The 16,464-nt window shown below is 35.0% G+C and overlaps 1 pseudogene; it reads left to right on the top strand.

The window, feature by feature from the left end:
* Positions 1-14,267: 14,267 nt before the first annotated feature.
* On the top strand, positions 14,268-14,731 carry LOC116871728 (annotated as a pseudogene).
* Positions 14,732-16,464: the final 1,733 nt, after the last annotated feature.

Below are 16,464 nucleotides of genomic sequence, written 5' to 3'. Positions count from 1 at the left end.
ATAAATAATGAAAATCTTTGAAAACAAAACAAAACAAAAACCTAACACCTTAAAATAATCTGTGCTCCCAATAATGTTGTTTCTCTAGGCTTATAAAGGTATCTTGTGATAGAGGGATGGGCAAATGCATGAAGGTTGTCAAAAGGTAAAAACTTTATTAAAAAGTGTTTTTTATTATAAAGGTACAAACTTTATTATAAAATAAATAATATAAAATAAATAAGTCCTGGGATGTGATATATAGTAGAGTGACTAAAGTTAATGATACAGTTGGTAAAGGATAGATCTTAAAAAAAATACAAATTTTATTTATTTATTTGAGAGAGAGAGAAAGTGAGAGAGAGCAGGAGAGGGGAGAGGATCTGAGGGAGAAGCACACTCCCTGCTGAGTCGGAAGTCTGATGCAGGACTTGATCCTGAGACTCAGGCATCATGACCTGAGCTAAAGGCAGCCGCATAACTGACTGAGTCACCCAGGCACCCCTGCAAGGAAAAAAAATTTGTCTTGTAGCTAGTTAGTAATAAAGTTGAGATTAAAATTCAAGTGAATTTAGCACCATTTAGCTCGAGATTGTACTGCTTTAGCCTACCTTTTTGTATGTTAAATATTTAATTTATTTATGTATGTCTGCATTCAATAAACGTTTATTGAATATCGAAAAGAACCTAGCCTGTCATCATAAAGATTGTTTTCTAATGAAGAAAGACCAATAAAACTAAGTACACAAGAGAACTGGTAATTGCTGCCTGCAAAAAAGCCCAAGAGGGGACCAAACAAGGAGTTAAGAAAAGTAATGCAGGGGCGCCTGGGGGCTCAGTGGGTTAAGCCGCTGCCTTCAGCTCAGGTCATGATCCCAGGGTCCTGGGATCTCATCCTGCATCGGGCTTTCTGCTCAGTAGGGAGCCTGCTTCCCTTCCTCTTCCTCTGCCTGCCTCTCTGCCTACTTGTGATCTCTGTCAAATAAATAAATAAAATCTTAAAAAAAAAAAAAAAAGAAAGGTAATGCAAAGAAAAGAACTTTTCTTTTTTTTCCCCAAAGTAAACTTGAAGTCTTGCTAGGGAGTTGACTTTTAAAGAAAAACCTAATGGATAAGAAGAATCTATCTGTAAGGTGAAGAGAAGAGCATTCTGGGCAGGTGAATTTGCCCATGCAAAAGCCATGTGAGCAGAAAGAGCTCGCCTATTCCCAGAACTGACTGGAGTCAATGTGACTGCAATGCTGTGGAAGACAAAAGACAAATATGAAAGGTGAGGGATGGTGGTTGGAAAATAATTCAGATTTCATTATGTATGTTAGGGGAACCACAAAGGATTGTTTTCATGCTGTTTGCACTTGCTTCTCAAATGATTTCTTTTGGTTCTTATTTTCAAAGAAGTTATGATGTAAAATGGAGGATATTTATAGAGAGTACTTGCCATTTTAGGTGAATGTGGGTAGGATGCTTAGCAGTTGAAGGGTTGTACATTCTGCATCTGACTTGCTACAGAGATATGAAGGGAAAATGTGCCATCAGTCTTCAGAGAGGTGGCCAGGAATGCAATAGCAATGGAGAGTAGATAAGATGACAACCACAGCTGATAAATTGTAAACATTTTGGAATGAGTATAAATTAGAAAAATTATTGTGCAATAATTAAAATTGCATTTTGCTTTGTAGCATGCCAAGAGATTAAAAGCATATGACATTGATGGGGACATGCATAGACCCAGTTTCATGGGTCAAAAAGATGCACTAACTCTTGTTATGTTCAGTAACAGCAATTACATTATCTATTCACAGGTTTCTTACTATGATTAAAGGTGCAGTAAGAAGGTACCATGGAGAGCTGTCCAAGGGCTGATTTTATTATACAGTATTTCTGGATATTCAGGTCATTATAAATATGATAAACTAGCTAACTTTTACTTTTCCTAGTTATTATCAAACACGATTTATAATTTTATTTTCCCAGGTAAACTCTCAGCAAATGCCTAAAAGGCATTCTAACAGAAATAAAATATATTAATGTACCTTTAAAAATTTTTTTAATGAATGCTAACCTAATCTTTAAGATGATAACACAAATGTGTTAGCACATTATGGACATCATAAAATAAAAACATACACATTGTATTGACTTTTAAAAATTGGCATGCTTCAGAACTGACTTGTAAAATATTGTCTGTTTCCAAATAGGATATGGCTGAATAAAGGCAAACTCTTCAAGTACCCTTTGCATAAGTTTATCCAGCATGAGATATATGTGTTTTAAATAGATGACTCTGTCACTGTGTTCTCCATTTATTTCACATATTAATATTTTATAGATACCACAATTATTTAGTGGATAACCTTATTAATGTAAACATTTAGTAAACATAGATGTATAGCCTTCTATAGGTGATTGTTGTATAGAGTATTATGTGCCTGTACATGAACAAATTACATCTACTGGTAAGCCCACCTCTTCTTCTAATGGTGTAAATAACCAAAATTACCACTGAATTGATTTATATATCTTAGATATTTATCTCATTTTAAATATGAGTTCTAGTCCTGAAAAAATTTTTTAATGGTATTTCATTTCCTGCACTATTATTTTTACAATAGGATATTATGGAAAATTTTGCACCAACTAAATTTGGTTTGGAAGGATGAATAAGGTATGCACTATAGAATGTGTCCTGCAGTTAATGCACAGACTGTGTATTCAACACTTTCACAAACACTTATAAGAAAGGCCAAGCTAAAGGGCATTTAATCAGGCTTATTTCTGCAGACTAATAAAAAGTGCCCAACCAGTATTATTAAATAAAACACACAGTTTCTATTTCAGAGTTCTCATCAACTTTAGGGATACTTCACTAGCCTAACTCCTTCTTTGAGGATTTAATAGAAGCTACTCACAATGAGAATCATAGGTTAGTAAAATTACAGCAATCCAATAATTTATGTAATGATAATAGAGACTTAAGGTAATAATATTTCTAAGCTTTCTAATGCTTTGGTACCTTGGACAGAGTATAGTAAAAGACTGACATATTTTCATCTAGTGAAGACTCCGGCAGAGCTCATTACATAAAAGGTGCTGGTTTAATATTTCTACTTGTTTTAATTTCACTAACTAGACAACTGAAAGTACTTCCAGTTTTCTTTCTCACTTTCATGATATATTTTAGGGTTTCAAGAAAGGAAGAAGGGAATGGAGACTTGTCTGTGCAAGAACCAATAGCAGTAGTAGCATGAGCAGTGAGAAATCTTCTGTATGTAATTTTTCCAGAGCCAGAATGCATACTATATGCTAATATGCCACAGCACAAAATGAAAATTCAGCACTCAAAGCTGGCCTATCTATATACGGTGTGTGGCGGAGGGGGTGGTGGGGGGGGGGGGGTGTTTTCTGATTGAGAAGCTTTCAAATTAGCATATTGGATTTAAGCTGACACAAGTGTATAATTAAAGGACAGTAGAAGAGAAACAGAGAGAAGGGAAGTGATATATGTAGAGAGCCTACTCTTGTGTTTTAATACTGCTCTTCTGAATCCTCACAAATATAAGGAGGGAAGGCCAAGATATGCAAAGGACCCCAAATATCCAAACCAATATTGAAAAAGAAGAATAGAGTTGGAGGACTCATATTTCTTGATTTCAAAAAACTTGCTATGAAGCTACAGTAATCAAGAAAGGGTGTAGTTGGTTAAGTATAGACATATAGATAGTAGGATAAAATTGAGAGTCCAAAGGAAAGCAAGCTATCTAAGGCAAATTGATTTTCAAAGAAGATGACAAGACCATTCAAAAGGGAAAGGATAATTTCTACAAAAAATGATGCTGGGACAACTGGATATAAAAATGCAAAAGAATGAAGTGGGATCCCCTTCTCATACTATATGTAAAAATTACCCCAAAATGGAACAACAGCTTAAGTATAAGATCTAAAGCTATGAAACTCTTAGAAGAAAATATAGGGGTAAATCTTCATGACCTTGGCTTGGCAATGGATTCTTAGATATGACACCAAAAGCACATGTAACAACAACAACAAAATAAACAAATTGGACTTCATTCAAGTTAAAAACTTCTGTGCATAAAAGTACATTTTGGTTATCCAAAAATGAAAAGACAACTTATAGAATGGGAGGAGATATTTACAAATCAACTATCTAATAAAGGCCTGTATCCAGAATGTATAAGGAACTCTCAGAACTCAACAACAAAAAGACATCCCAATTTAGAATACTAGCAAAGAACTTGAATAAACATTTCTCCAAAGCAGATACATAAATGGCCAACAAGCATATGAAAAGATGCTCAACTTCATTAATCACCAGAAAAATGAAAAGCAAAATTACAATGAGGTAAAACTTCATACCCACTACAATGGCCACTATTAAAAAAAAAAAAAAAGAAAGAAAGAAAAGAAAAAGAAAAAAGAAAAAAAAAACAAGTTTTGGCAATGATGTGGAGAAACTGGAATTTTCATACATTGCTGACGGTGTAGAGGTTTGATGGTTTCTCAAAAAGTAAGCATAAAATTACCATATGATCTGAGTATATATGTAAAGGAATAGAAAACTGGTATTCTAGCAAATGCATATACTCATGTATTTATTGCAGCACTATTCACAATAGTCAAAAGCCCAAATTCTGTCAGTCATTGGATGGATAAACAAAATGTGATATAGTCATAGAATGGAATATTATCCAGCCACAAAAGGAATAAGGTACTGATGCATGTTACAATGCAGAGAAACTGAAACCAACATACTACATAAAGACAAATGCAAAAATTCATATATTGTATGAATCCATTTACTTGAAATAGCCACAACAAATAAATCCATAGAGACATAACGCAGACTGAGAGAGATGCCAGGATTTGAGGGGAGGTGGAAATGGGGAGTGACTGCTTAATGAGAATGGGTTTACTTCTGGAATGAGAAAAATGTCTTGTAACTGGATGGAAGTGGTGGCTACAAAACACTGTGAATCTACTAAATGTCACTGAATTTGTTCACTTTAAGGTGACTAATTTTATGTTATGTGAACTTCACCTAAATAAAATAAAAATATGGAACAAATTTTTAAAAGCAAGTTTAGAAGCAGAAAATGCTGCTGTAGGACCTCAAGCTTGGAAATATGTAGAATGCATCTTTATTTCACTTATTGAAAGGGATTCCAGGGCTAACAAGTCCCCCATATACTCATTTTTTATCGGGTTAAGTCGCTGTTCTCTACCTTTCATTTAATTCTTTTCTCAGAGTCACTACATAATGATATAGCAGAATGTGAGTTTTACTTAGTTGAAAGAGATTTATGCTTGTGTGTGCACATGTGTGCATGTCAGGCGCGTGCATGCACACACACACTCACACAGGGAATAAAGGACTTAACTTTACCCATTCATGACATTAAGTTATGCCTGCTGAGAGGGCTTGGAAATTTTTAGGTATTTCTTAAATTATATAATAGAAAAGCAAATAGGATGGCAGCATAATCTGGTTAAACCGCCCAGGGAGTTGGAATCTTAAAGGAATGACATCAGTCTTGTGTTCACTGGGGACTAAATAACTTGAGACTTTCAGGAGCAGCATTATGTAACTGAAAAATAAGTAAAATAAAGGCTATCAGTACTTTCAAATTTAATCCTAATTTGCTCAAAATTTAGAATACACAAATAATTTGGGCCCATAGTATTTATTAAATACTAGTTCCTTAGAAACCTAATTAATCAAGTTACATAGATTTCGCCACAATTAGACATTCTATAATTTTTGGTTGGACCTGAACTTGTTTTCCTATTTAATTAACAGATTCTCAAATTCTTTTGCCCTGAGTACCAATTAAGTAATCCAATTCGCCACAAAATGTTGAATCTTTAATATACTCACTCACTGTATACACATACACACATGCACTCACACACACACTTTACCCTTCTCACTTGTTAATTGTGAGTTTCTGCATGCAGCTTTCTGTTGGCCTCATCTGTCCACTTTCTGGAAAGTTAAACCTAAACTCTAACTCTGCAGGCAGAGGTCAGGGACTGGAAATGTGATCCTGACACTTCTAAGAAGTGAACAGAGCCCTAAGGAAATACTAGAGACACTAATAAGCCTGTGTGAGCAAGAAGGCTCACCATTCTAGAGTAACTAGATTTGACTATTCATCGCTCCTGATTGTTGGAATTCCCTTAGGGATGGGTAGATGAGATAAGACACATATTCATTTGCCCTCAAGAGAAGAACATCAATGCCAGTCATTCATATATAATTCTTACTATATGCCAGGCTTCGATCAATTTTTATATTAGTTATCTACTGTGCAACAAATCAAGAATTTAGCGGTTTATAAGAATAAACATTGATTATAATTACACAGTTTCTGATGTTCAAGAATCTGGGTTTAATTTAGCTGGGTAGTTCTGGCTTAAGATCTCTATGAGGTTGCAGTCAAAAATTTTGCTTAACGCTGTAGTCATATAAAGGCTTGGCTAAGATATATAGGACTCATCCAACATAGCTGCTGGCCAAATGTCTCAGATTACCACAGTTTCAGTGGCTTACTACAACAAAAAGTTGTTTCCTTACAGTTTTATAGGTCAGAAGTTTCACATGGGTCTCATTGGGTTAAAATCTATATGTGTTGTCAAGGTTGTCTTTGTCCTGCTTTATGGAAGGTCTGTCTTTTCCAGCTTCTTCAGGCTCCTTGAATTAGCTCATGGACCCAGATCCCTTTCTTCAAAGACAGCAATAGCAGATTGTATCCTTCTCACATTGCATCACACTGACCTACTCTTCAGGTTCCCTCTCTACTTTCAAGGTCCCTTATCATTTCATTGAGCCTACTTATATAATCCAGAATCATCTCCCTAGTTTCAGGTCAGCTGATTAGCAATCTTTTTTTTTTTTTTTAGATTTTTTTTTATTTATTTATTTGACAGAGAGATTGAGAGAGCACAAGTAGGCAGAGAGGCAGGCAGAGAGAGGGGGAAGCAGGCTCACCGCTGAGCAGAGAACCCAATGCGGGGCTCGATCCCAGGACACTGAGATCATGACCTGAGCCGAAGGCAGAGGCTTAACCCACTGAGCCACCCAGGTGCCCCCTGATTAGCAATCTTAATTCCACCTGCAGTTGTGGTAGGCTGAATCATGCCTCCTCCCAAATGTCCATTCTCATCCTCATTCCCAGGACTTGTGAGTCTGTTACCTTACATAGCAAAGGAGACTTTACAGATGCAAATAAGTGGAGGAGCTCAGAAAGGGAAGCTTGTTCTGATTTACCCAGGTGGGGACCCAGTGTCATCACAGGGGTCCTTAAAAAATGGAGGCAAGGGTTTGAGGGTCTGAGAGAAAAAGAGAGAGGGAGAGATAGAGACAGAGAGATAGACACAGAGAAAGAGAAGGAGAAGAGGGAAAGGAATCAACAGAAAGGGAGATAAAGGAAGGAAGAAAAAGAAAGGAGAGAGAGAGAATGAGTGAGAAAGAAATTTGTAACTGTTATTCTGAAGATGGAGGAAGGAACCCCGAGCCAAAAAAGATAAGGAAATGATTTTGCCTTAGAGCCTTCAAAGAAATGCAGCCCTGTGGACTCATTTTACACCTCTGACCTCCAGAACTATAAAATAATAAAACTGTATTGTTTTGAGCTACTAAGTTTGTGGTATTTTGTTACAACAGCCATAGAAAACTAATACAATACAATCCTAACATATTCACAGGATCGTGAGATTAGGATGTAGACATTTATGGGGGCCATTATTCTGCCTACTATAGCATCTATATTTTTAGGCACATGAATTACTAAGTATGCATTCTCGTAATTATATTAGTGAATGAAGAATTGTCTTCTATTTAAATGAAAATAACTTTCATGTATGATGATGTCCCTTACTTCAAAATGTATTCGTGGCAGGGTAATGGTTTTCAAAGGCTTTTTCCTTTCTTAAAATTCTCTGATAAATCCCCCATAAAAAGAAAAATTATTTCTATAAAGCAGCCAAATGGAAATGTGACTGAGTTCAAAATATATAATATTCTCCCATGAATACTAATATATCCTTTCATTAAAAATAAAATACAGCTCAGCTAAAAGTATTGGCAGTGCACTATTTCACCAATGTTTATGAAGTGTTCTTTGGCAAAAGTTAAAAAAAAAATGTTCTACAGTCTCAAAGATGGCTTGTAGAAAGTAAAATGAGAGGAAATTTTAATTTCCTACAAGGCAAACCAAAAGAACAGTAAAACCAGATCAATGATGAAAAAAATAGAGAAAATCCAAATGGTACACCAACATCATATGACAGAAAAATCTTTAAATAAAACTAATCAAAGTACAGACTAGAATAGCTAAGAGCTCTGAGAATAACCTAATGTTATTCAAGATAAACATTGATTTCAATTAGTTTTCTATATTCATTACTGAAGGTAAAAGTGTCATTCAGGGAAAGGCAAAATAAGACATTACTATTGACAATTAAACACAAAGCAAGTTTAAGAGACATGTTTAGGATTGACAAACTTTCATAAAGTATTCAGGGACACTCAATCCAATTGGATTGATTTTGAGGGAAAATATGTGATTTTATATTCAGTAGAACACTTTCATACATATCACCATACAGGCAAAAGGCCTTTTAATGTATTTTTACTTCCTTACAAACAATTACAGCAGCAGATGGGGCACTTTGTAAGGTACGAGGAGTTTAATCCTCGTATTTTTGTGTCTGGACTTGCAGAGAGAGGTCTGCAAGTCTTTATCCATAAATGTGACTCCAAAACTATTCAAATTCTTTTCTTAGGAAACAACGTCTAAACATGAAGGAAAATTTTTGGATTCAATCCGTTTCATTTTCACCTGGAGAGCTGAATCTGGAAAATCAGCATTATTTCAAAGCAGAACACTTTAAAAACAATTCTGATTGTTTTCATATTTAAGATAAATGTGAACTCAATGGATATTTGTTGAATTAAATGTACTTTTTTGGGAACTGTAATTGAGACAAGAAAAATGGAAGAAATGACTAATAGGAAGATTGAAGCCAAACCACCAATCATTTTATAAAGGCATTAGCATCTCTGGGTTTTCAAAAGAATTTATATTTCCTATCTTCTTTCCTTAATCTTTCCCTTGTTTCTTTCCTTTTCCTTTTTTTTCCCCTCACGCTCATTGAGTATCACTATGTCTCGGCATTGCACACTGAAAAAAAAAGAAATACGGTCCTCACCTTCATAGGCTTTTTAGAGTGGTGGATAAAGTAAACAGGTAGAAATCAAACAAGAAAAAAAAAAACACAGATAAATGTCATTGGCAATTGGTGTTATGAAGGAAATAATGGAGTCCTCCAAGAGAAAAAAAAAATGGGTTGATGGAAGGAGGCAATTTTGATTGGATTATCAGGGAAGATGTATCCAAAGAAGTGATATTAAAGGAAACCCTGGGGGCACCTGGGTGGCTCAGTGGGTTAAAGCCTCTGCCTTCAGCTCAGGTCATCCCAGGGTCCTGGGATCAAGCCCCGCATCGGGCTCTCTGCTCAGCAGGGAGCCTGCTTCCTCCTCTCTCTCTCTGCCTGCCTCTCTGCCTACTTGTGATCTCTCTCTGTCAAATAAATAAATAAAATCTTAAAAAAAAAAAAAGTAAAAACTGAAAGATAAGGAGTTATCCTAAAACCTCAAAGATAAGGAGCTATCCAGGGGAGGAATGGAGTTAGAACCCTTTAGGCAGAGAACATAGTTCAGGCTAAGACCATGCAGTGGTGAAAGTTTAGTATATACTTACATAAATGAAGGCATACTAGGAGTTCGCTGCAATGTTACATGGAAAGGCAAACAAGAACCAGATAAAAACTGAACCCCAAATTTTAGCTGGTCATTTTGACTTAAAGATATTTTACAGAATCCCTTATAACTAGTGGGCCATGGAATTCATTTCTCGCCAAAGTTATGTAAACTGATGTGTCATGTGCACTTTTTTCTCCTTTCTTTAAAGAAAGGAAATACATCCTTCTGCACTCTTTTCTCCATACTGCTGGTTGTGATGGCTGGAGCTCTTGCAGTCATCATGGACCATGAGTTTGAGAATCACACCAAATGGTGAGCAGGAAGGACTCTGGTTCTCCAACAGCTTCATAGAACCAACATGCCAACTCTGGATTACTTAACTCTATGTTTCTTTTATTTTAGGAAGGAAACAACAAACTTTTAAAAGCAATGGTTACTTTGGGGGTTTCTATTATTGCAGCCAATACCTAATACAGGATGCTGATGTAATAGATCAAATGAGAGGCAGCATAGAGAGACAGTGGCTATGGAGAGAAAAAGACACATTCAAGCTTTATTTTAAAGGGAGAGACCATGGACTTAACAATAGATTGGACATGGCAGGGTGAGGGAAATAGAAATGTCAAAAATTAATCCAAGATAAGTGGCTTGAACAACCATTTGGTAGGTGTCTTCATTACTGAATTGGGGATAAACTGAAGAGGCAAGATTTGAGGAAAAATAAAGACTTCACTTTGGATGCATCTCAGAAATAATAAATCCCTCTATCATATTTATTTTAAATCTGTGCTAAATCTATCAAGCAATGGATATATACTTTCAGAAATGACTGTAATTGCTAAGTTCATTATAAAATTCATAGTTAATTAGAATTTCATCAGAAGAGCTATATCCCTATAGTGGGTTTAGGAATTCTCTTTGAACCTGAGTTGTTTCTTTTTTTTCTTTTCCCCTTTATGTTACTCAGAAGTAGATGAAGCTGCTGTGCAAACATGCCATTTCTTGTGGTTGTCATGTATTCTAGAGGAAAAAAGCACACAAACAGGACCTCTATTTAAACCATTAGCTTCTCTCTTTTTCTCTAAGGGGAATACTAATGTTTTTGAAGGCTAGTGATTTAAAATGTTATCTAATTCAAACTTCAGTTGTAGGGCTTGTCATCATCGTTTTCCAGATGGGTAACTTAGAGAAGTTAAAAAATGTCACCAGGGTTACAAGCTAAAATAAATCAGAACAAGAATTTGAAGCTAATCTACCACATCCCGAGGTCCGTGTTCTTACTGTTAAAAATTGCTTCTTTCTTGTATGTTCATCCTATAAATAAAGCCAAACAAATTCTAAGATACTGTCTTAATGCTAATTAATTACAATGATGAGAATTACTTTTGCAAATATATTTACATATTTGTCCACACATCGTTATTATATAGACTCTGAAATTTTTCCAATACAGCACAATATATAAAGAGTTCAACGAGAGTAGAACTTTTCATGAGAAACCCTATATCTCTTGGTCGCCTCTGGCATTGATTAAATTGAAGTTAAAAAAATTATAATTTAGTTCCATCTTCAGATAGTCCATTATCAAAGCATAATGCCTTTTAAATGAGTTGAAAGAAAAGCCCATAGGCAGTAAAAAGTAGTAAAATCAAGAATGATAGTCTAGTGCATGATATTTAAATGAGAAGTAAGAGGAGTAAATAAAAGGGCATTGCCAATTCTAGCCAGGAGAAATTACAATGTATCCACTGGGGAAAAGACTGGAATATATTTTTATAGAAAAAATAATAACTTAGCGATATAAATAGTTCTTTCCCCTAGATTCCTTCTTTTTATACTACCCTGCTTTTCTTTAGAATAACAATTATTCAGTGTCCTGGAGTTCAGTGATTTTACTATCTACATAGTATAAACCATCATGCAAATTGCTTGTACTAAATACTAGAATCAAATGTAAGGAGGTTATATAAAAACAAACTATATCATGTTTACAGTCATCATGAACTCATTATATGAAAGGATACGCATTAAGTGATAATAGATACAAAAGAGAAATTAGTGATTTCTTACCTCAAGGAGTTCACCTCTCCATGAAAGCAATATACACACACAAGTGTGTAAATGTGTGTGTGTGTGCGTGCACACATATAACCATATTTAAGTAAAGGGTAAAGGCTCTCATTATGTGTATGCTAAATTTCTTTTTTTTTTTTAATATTTTTATTTATTTATTTGACAGAGAGAGATCACAAGTAGACGGAGAGGCAGGCAGAGAGAGAGAGAGAGGGAAGCAGGCTCCCCGCTGAGCAGAGAGCCCAATGCAGGGCTCGATCCCAGGACCCTGAGATCATGACCCGAGCCGAAGGCAGCGGCTTAACCCACTGAGCCACCCAGGTGCCCCTAAATTTCTAAGTCAATAAGACAAGCTTCACTGCTCATGAACTTACATTACTGCTAATGGTTTGTGAGAAGAATAAACATAATTTAATATACAGATACACAAATAAATGTATCTTTATAAGTGATCTTCAGTTTTCACTAAGTTGGCGTATTTGAACATTGGATATTGACTACCCAATCAGTTTTAACTTTAAATGAAGACTTTCCAGCTGACTGTTGAACAATTAGAACAACACTTTACTCCTCCTCCTCATTCAGTAGTTTTCCTTCTCGGTGATGTTTCCTAACTTATTTTGGGCTCCCATCAGGCCACCCTCCTCCTAGTCTATCCTCTCTGTTAAATCAGGAAACTATATACACTTTCAGTGACAGAAAGAACTTTTCATCTGCAGTCCTCTGTGCTGTGTCCAAATCACTTCGTGAGTTCCTGTCTTGGCTCCCTCTGGTGTTAAATAAGGCAGGTCAGTGGCTTCCCACCTTGGGTTGCCACATTTCCAGAAATTAGCATCCCCAGCCCCCTCCCAAGTTTAACCCCTGGTTTGTCCAGTCTTGTCCCCAAACTTTCAGGTAGAGATTTTCTTTTGGTATATTTGAAGTTACATTACTGTTTGATGAAATTTTACATTAAAAAATATAGTCCTCATTATATCTTTTTCTTAATATAGACCTTTCTCCAACTTTTCCACTTTTTCTACTAATTTATCTTATTAATACCCCCTTTTTTTTTTTCCCCAATAGCAAGCATTTGTTTCTCCGTTCTAGAGGATAGAAGTTGAAGATGAAGGTGCCGACAGATCTGATACCTGATGAATCAGGTACTTTTTTCTTAAAAAAATATATCTTACAGGAACTCGTTACGATCAAAACAGAAATTACAATACTTTTTCAAGTAAATAGAGCCATTGCTATTTTTAGTGTATTTTAATGTTTTGGGAAAAGAAAGAAATTTTAAAAGACTTCTGTAAAAATGAAATTAGTGTACATGAGCATTTCTTTTAAGTATGATGGCAATTTAAGGTTAACAGATGTTTTAAATATTTTTTGTAATTGTCTGATATTTGAATATATTTTCCTTCTAGTGCCAAGAAATGTCTAATTGTAAATATAGAAATAAAAATTCAAAAAACTCATTTCAAAAACTCAATAAAAAGCAACTTTTAATTTAAAACTAAATTTGTTTCACATATACAGTTTTAAAGTTAAAATTTTAATACAGTAGACTGATAGTAATATTTCTTTATGTATTAATAAAGAATACAAAAAACAGATATTCTGGAAGGCTTCTGTGTATAAACTAATTATGTTTATTCCATGAAGGCAAATGAAAACTTTCTTAAAGCAGAACATGCTAGTCTCACTCTGGATACATTTAAATAAGCAAATGTCAAATTACAAGTCAGATAAAAATTATCTTTTTTTAAAAGAAAATTTTCTATATTATTGACAAACAAATTCTACTTTTTCTAGTTACAAGAGTATAGGTTTAGAATAATTCTATGGGAAAATATATTTTACCAAATGTGGCATAAGAAAATTTTACAGTCTGAATAGATTATGATCAGGTAAGACAATGAAATGATTGAAAGAATTACCTCTTGAAATCTCCAATCTGAGAGTGTCATATAGTTGAGTTCAATTCAAATTTAATGGTGCAGACTTATTCTTAGTCTATACCGTATGTTTCAGAGTAAGAAAATAGTTATTGCCATCATTTTAAGAAGCTAATATAAGTGAACCAAAACTTTATTTTTTTAACATTCCAATTCCAATTATAGATAAAAATGTAAAAATCTTAAGTTAAATATAAGCAAATATGCTCACCAGTATATTAAAATAGTCTTTAGTCATAGGTGAAATTAGTTCTCAGGAATGCAAGGTAATTTAATAAAAGAGAATATAAATCTATGTTTAAGGGAAGATTTGAAGACTAACTCAGCCACTTACTGGACATTTAATTCTGTCAAGTTGTTGAACTTGACATGACTCCCTTTCTTTATTCATAATATAGGGCTAGTGTTATGTATCTCAAACAAGTGTTGTGAAGATTTAGGTTGATTAATGCTGTAAAACACGTAAAATAGTGTCTGGAAAATTGCAAGTGTTCACTCTTTTGCTCAGGCCCGTGGGGCCGGCAGGATGGGCAAGTGTCGCAGTCTCTGTACTGTCAGGAAGCTCCGTAGCCACCGACGAGATCAGAAGTGGCATGATAAACAGTACAAGAAAGCCCATGTGGGCACAGCCCTGAAGGCCAACCCTTTTGGAGGCACTTCCCAGGCAAAAGGAATTGTGCTGGAAAAAGTAGGGGTTGAAGCCAAGCAGCCAAATTCTGCCATCAGGAAGTGTGTCAGGGTCCAGCTGATCAAGAATGGCAAAAAAAATCACAGCCTTTGTACCCAAGGATGGTTGTTTGATTTTTATTGAGGAAAATGATGAGGTTCTGGTTGCTGGATTTGGTCACAAAGGTCATGCTGTCGGTGACATTCCTGGAGTTTGCTTTAAGGTTGTCAAAAGTAGCCAATGTTCTCTCTTTTGGCCTTATACAAAGGCAAGAAGGAAAGACCAAGATCATAAATTTTGATAGCAAAAACGTGATAATAATAAATTTTCATTGGCCAGAGTAAAAAAAAAAACAGAAAATTACAAGAGTTCAATATTTGCTAGCTAGTAGGAGGAGGAGGAGGAGGAGTAATATTAGTAGTAATTGTTAATATATTTATCAGAAAAAGTATTAGTAATTCAACACAATATATCATTTTCTAATAAACAAAAGTATAAGCTGAAAAGACATTCCATAAAATTCAATACCTATTACTGGAAACTTAAAAAACAATAGGAAGATGATTAATTAACATAAGCTGTGAGAGAATATAGAGCTTAAACTAATGATTTGTAAAATATAATTACTATAATATTATACTCATTCTTATTGATTCCAATACCCTCATTCATCTACCTCCTCTGCTCATAGGGCACTACATTTTAAATACCTATGTATAGATAGAAGAATAGAGGATTTTGAGGGAGAACTGAGAAATCAGGCACATCACTTCTACCCACATTCTTTTGACCCACAGAACTCAGTCACCTGGTCCCCCCTAAAAATAGGCAGAATGATAAATGCAGTGTAACAAAGAGAAAAATAAGATAATATTGGTGAGCCCATATGAGTGTCTCTGCCACACATCTACTAATGCAAATGTTGAGATGTTTTCAATATCTTAATAATATAAACAGGGTAAGTTATGTCACTTTTCTTGTATATGAACATATCTTTAAGATATTTTTTTACAAGCAGAATATAGATATTTAATATATTGACAGGTATTTCCAAATTAGCCTTCATTCCTCTTTTTTCTAAGTAAAGATTTTTGTAAGAGAAGTTTTAGGTTCATAGCAAAACTAAGATGACAGTATAGAGATTTCCCATATGCCCCCTGATCCCACACATACATGGCCTGTCCCTTTAGCATCAACCCACCAGAGTGGTACATTAATTACAATGGATGAACATACATTGACACATCATTATCACCCAAAGTACATAGTTTACATTATGGGTTCAGTCTTGGTGTTGCATATTCCATGGGTTTGGACAAATGTTTAAGGGCATGTACCCATCATTGTGCTATCATACAGAGTGTGTTCACTGCCCTAAAAATCTTCTGTACTCTACTTATTCATCTCCTCCACCCACCTCTTAGCAACCACTGATCTTTTTACGGTCTCCACAGTTTTGCCTTTTCCAGAATGCCATATACTTGGAATAATATTATTATGAAGCCTTTTCAGATTGGCTTCTTTCACTTAATAATATGCATTTATGTTTCCTTCATGTCTTTTCATAGCTTGATAGCTCATTTCTTTTTAGTGATGAATAATAATTCATCATGTAGATGTACCACAGTTTACTTATCCATTCACCTACTGAAAGACATCTTGGTTGCTTGTAAGTTTCAGCAATGAAAAAAGCTGTTACAAACATCTGTGTGCAGGTTTTTGTATGGATGTGTTTTCAACCCCTGTGGGTAAATACCAAGGAACATGATTGCTGGATCATATGTAAGAGTGTGTTTAGTTTTCTCAGAAACCACTAAACCATCTTCTAAAGTAGCTGAACCATTTTAAATTCCCACCAGCAATGAGTGAGAATTCCTGTTACTCCACATTCTCACCAGCATTTGGTGTTGTCAGTGTTCTAGATTTGTGTCCTCATTTTGTTCTGGTAAGTGCCCTCTATTCCTTTTTTACTGATTTATGCTCCCATCAGTAATGTTATCAAGTCCCCATTTCTTCATATTTTCATA

The sequence above is a fragment of the Lontra canadensis genome, unplaced genomic scaffold (genome assembly GCF_010015895.1).
Source record: "Lontra canadensis isolate GAN:19392208 unplaced genomic scaffold, GSC_riverotter_1.0 scaffold27, whole genome shotgun sequence".
Classification (NCBI taxonomy): Eukaryota; Metazoa; Chordata; class Mammalia; order Carnivora; family Mustelidae; genus Lontra; species Lontra canadensis.
This window is presented reverse-complemented; position numbering and strand designations above follow the sequence as displayed.